This window comes from Elephantulus edwardii, unplaced genomic scaffold (genome assembly GCF_000299155.1).
Source record: "Elephantulus edwardii isolate Elephantulus edwardi_28Jun2011 unplaced genomic scaffold, EleEdw1.0 scaffold00337, whole genome shotgun sequence".
Lineage (NCBI taxonomy): Eukaryota > Metazoa > Chordata > Mammalia > Macroscelidea > Macroscelididae > Elephantulus > Elephantulus edwardii.
Window position 1 is genome coordinate 1,789,246 of NW_006400087.1, and position 4,684 is coordinate 1,793,929.

Here is a 4,684-nt window from a genome sequence, read left to right on the forward strand (position 1 = left end):
CCTGCCACTCTACTAAATTGATCTACTAGCTCTCACAGGTTTTTTTGTTGAGTTCTTAGAGTTTTCTGTATACACTATCATATCATCTGCACAGAGTGACAATTTAACCATTTATTTACTGATCAGGATGCCTTTTATTTCTTTCTCTTGTTGTATTGCCCTAGCAAGTACTTCCAATACAATATTGAATAGCAGAGGCAACAGTGGACATCCTTGTCTGGTCCCTGTTCACAGAGAAAATGCTTTTAGTCTTTCTCCATTGAGAATGATATTGGCTTTTGGTTTTGTATATATACTTTTGATTATTTTGAGGAAATTCCCTTCTATTCCAATTTTGCTGAGTGTCTTAATCAGGAAAGGGTGTTGGATTTTGTCCAATGCTTTTTCTGCATCAGTTTCTAGAATCATAGTTTCTTGTTATTTGTTAGGTTGTTGTTGTTATGTGCCATCGAGTCGTTTGCACTCATAGCGACCCTATGCACAACAACCCTAAACCCTGCTCTATCCTGTGCCAATCGCACTGCCTCCGACACATCCATCCTGATTACCCCAGTCACCGAATCAGTTCATCTCATAGAGGGTCTTCCCCTCCTGCACCGTCCCTCCCCCCTCCCAAGCATGACGTCCCTCCCCAAGGACCCGTCCCTCCTGGCAACTTATGCTGATTTTTTTTCTTAGGTTGAATCATCTTTACATGAATCTCACTTGGTCATGATGATTTATTTTTTCGGATGTGCTTTTGGATTCTTTTGGCTAGGATTTTGTTAAAGATTTTTGGATCTATGTTCATCAGAGAATTGGTCTGTAGTTTTCTTTTTTGGTACTATCTTTGCTGTTTTTATTATTAGGGTTATGCTTTCTTCATAGAATGTCTCTTAGAGTTTTCCTTATTTTTCTATATTTTGAAATAACTTAAGCAGAATTGGTGATAAATCTTCTCTGAATGTTTGGTATAATTCAGCTGTGAATTCATCTTGTCCAGGACTACGTGTGTGTGTGTGTGTGTGTGTGTGTGTGTGTGTGTGTGTGTGAGAGAGAGAGAGAGAGAGGGGCTTTTTATTACCTGCTCATATTTTTTCTTTTGTGATGGTTCTATTCAGTTGTTCTGCATCTGATCATATCAATCTTGGTAGGGCATGAGTTTCAAGGAATTTGTCCTTTTCCTCTGTTTTAAAATTTGTTCAAATATAGATTTTCAAAATATTTCAATTTTATAGATTTAATTTCCTCTGGTTCTGTTGTGATGTCACATCTATCATTCCTTAATTGAGTTATTTGCTTCTTCTCCTTCCCTCCCCCCTTTTGTTCAGTTTGCCAGCAGTTTGTCTGTTTTATTAATTCTTTCAAAAAACCAGCTTCTGATCTTATTGATGGTTTCAATTGTTTTTCTGCTTTCTATCTTATTGATTTTAGCTCTTGTCCTTATAATTTCCTTTCTTCTAGGGGCTGTTGGGTTAGATTGTTGTTGTTTTTCTATTTGATGAAGGTGTTGAGTTAGGTAATTTCTTTTGCTTCTTCCTCCTCCTCCTCCTTCTTCTCTTCCTCTTCCTCTTCTTCTTCCTTCCTCTCCTCCTCCTTTTCCTCCTCTTCCTCCTCCTCCTTCTCATCCTCTTCCTTCTCCTTCTCCTCCTCCTTCTTCTTTTTTTATGTGTTTGCCTATTGCTATGAACTAGTGCCTGAGGAATGCCTTAGCTGCATCCCAGAGGTTTAGTTGTATTTTCATTATCATTTGTTTTAAGGGACTTTTTAATTTCATTCTTTATTTCTTCCACAACCCAATTGTGTTCTAGCAGTGTGTTATTTAGCTTCCCTGTTAATGGCTTTGTAAGTTTTATTTTCTTGTGGTTAATTTCTAGTTTTATAACATTGTGGTCTGATACGATACTTTATATTATATTTGTTGAGGCTTGCTTTGTTTCCTTATATCTGATCAATTCTGGAGAATGTACATGTGCACTTGAGAAGAAAGTGAATTGAGTTTTAGTTGGGTGCAGTGTTTGGAATACATCCACAAGGTTGAGTTGGCTGCCTATGGTAGTTTACTTTCTCTGCGTCTTTGTTAAATTTCTTTTGAGTTAACCTATGACTCCTACCTCTATTGTGGTGCTGTCTGTTTCTTTCTTCATTTCTGTTAACAGTTGTTTTATGTATTTACCAGATTTTGAACAATGTTATGTCCTCTTGATTCTTAATTACTATATAGTGTCCTTCCTTATCTTTTATTGTTATTTTCATCCTGAAGTCCATTTTGTCAGAGATTAGTATTGCCAACCTGTTTTTCAGTGGAAGCCATTTGCGTGGTATATTTTTTTCCCCCAGCCTTTGATTTTAAGTCTCTCTTTCTCTTAGTTTATTAGATGTGTCTATTGTAGACAACATAATGATGGACTTTTCTTTGTTATCCATTTTGATACTTTTTCTCTTGATTGGTACATTAAGTCAATTCACATTAAGTGTGATTATTGACAGGCCAAATTTTAACATTGCCATTTTGTTGTTTCCTACTGTCCATCCATTTTCCTTTGGTGTCTCTCTGTATAGGACTTCCCTTGAAAGTTCTTGTAAGTTTGGTCTTGTTTTCAAAAATTCCATAAGTTCTTTATTTTCAACAAAGGATGCAATTTTTCTTCATATTAGAAGGAGAGCTTTGCTGGGTACAGGATCCTGGGTTGTTTTCTTTAAATCTTCTGTATATGTCATCCCATTGTCTTCTTGCTCACATGGTTTCTCCTGAAAAATCAGAATGTAACCTTATTGTTTCTCATTTGTAATGACTCTTTTTCTTCTGCTGCTCTCAGTATTTTATCCTTAATTTTTGTTTTGGAGAATTTGACTATCATATGCCTTCATATTTTCATTTTGGGGTCTAGTCTATTTGGTGTTCGCTCAGCTCCCTGAATGTGGATTTCCTCATTCCTCATAATAACTGCAAGTTTTCTTTTAGTACCTCTTCCACAACTTTCTCAGTGATTTCCCTATCCCTCTCATATTCTGGAATTCCAATAATATGCATGTTATTCCTTTTGATGTCACCCACATACTTTTAATATTTTTTTCATGTCTCATCTCTGATTTTTTCTTCTAGTATTGTTTCCATTGAGGTTCTTTTCTTCTAGCTCACTGACTCTCTGCTCCATCTCTTCTGTTCTACTTGTTTATCCTTCCAATGTGTTGGACACTTCTCTCATTTCAGTCTCTGTTTTGGATTGCATTTTCTTGGATTTCTGTTATTTTCAGTACTGTGTTGCCTGTACCCTCTCTATCTTGTGATGGCTTTTTAAGTTCTTGTATCTCTTTAGCTATAGTTTCAATGCTTTCTTTCTTTTGATTCCATTTTCTTCCATATTTTTTCAAGTTCCTCCTAATCAATATATTTCTTTTGGCACTCTCTTGCTGAAGTATTTGCTTTCTTATTGGTTTCTATTGTTTCTTCCATCATTTTCACCTTCTTCCATAGCTGTCAAATAACTCTTCATATATATATATATATATAACAAAACACTATTTTAATATGGAAAATTTCAAGTATTTAAAGGAGTAACAAGGGAGCTTTGGTGGCCTAATGGCAAGAAGGTGAGCTTCATTCCTGAAGGCACGAGATTTGAGGCCACCAGCTGTTCCACAGGAGAAGGATGGGCAAATTCTGCTCATTTGATTAATTTTATCTGAAAACCTGCTGGAGGGTCAGCTTTGTGTTGTTTCTGACTCTATGGTACACAACAACAACAATAACAGTAACATAACGAGTTCAAAACAACAAGAATAGCATAATGAGTTCCAATTACCTATCACCTAGTTTCGTCTGTTGGCAACCTATGGCCTTCAAAATTCTTGCTATAAGGTTGGAACCCTCTCTCTATTTTCACAGAGATACTGCTATTGCCTCTTTTTTTTTTCTTTTTTCTTTTATTTTTAAATGGGAAAAAATAAGCTTTATTTCATCCAGGGTGGTGCCCGGCTCAGAACTTCTGGAACTGCTTCTTGGTGCCCGCGGCTTTGGTGGCACGTTGAAGCGCACGGTCTTGCTCAGTGGCCAGCACTCGCCCATGGTGACTATGTCTCCAATCTGGACATCTCTGAAGCAGGGAGACAGGTGCACGGACATGTTCTTGTGACGCTTCTCGAAGCGATTATACTTGCGAATGTAGTGGAGGTAATCTCGGCGGATAACGATGGTTCTCTGCATCTTCACCTTTGTCACCACGCCAGACAGAATTCGTCCTCGGATGGAGACATTACCAGTGAAAGGACATTTTTTCTCAATGTAGGTGCCCTCGATGGCCTCCTTGGGCGTCTTGAAACCCAGACCGATGTTTTTGTAATAATGCAGGAGCTTCTCCTTGCCAGTTTCACCCAACAGCACTCTCTTTTTGTTCTGGAAGATGGTGGGCTGCTTCTGGTAGGCACGCTCGGTCTGGATGTCGGCCATCTTTCCGGCCGCTGCTATTGCCTCTTAATGTTTAATTTAGAAGGGAGAAGATTGGTGGATCTGTATCTGTTCCTTCCAATTCCTGTAGTTTTGAAGCCAGGAATTGTTCTCAGTTACCTGCAGAATAGATAGTCTTACGTGTTCCAGGAGTATATATTCAAAGGGCAATGTTACAAATAGTAGAATTATTTTTAAATTTTTTTACAACATATTCTGTTCATTTAATTTCCCCCCATTCATTGATTGTTGCACATT

The 4,684-nt window shown here is 37.6% G+C and overlaps 1 pseudogene; it reads right to left on the reverse strand.

The window, feature by feature from the left end:
- Nucleotides 1-3,959: 3,959 nt before the first annotated feature.
- Nucleotides 3,960-4,429, reverse strand: LOC102868098 (annotated as a pseudogene).
- Between the last annotated feature and the right edge of the window lie 255 nt (nt 4,430-4,684).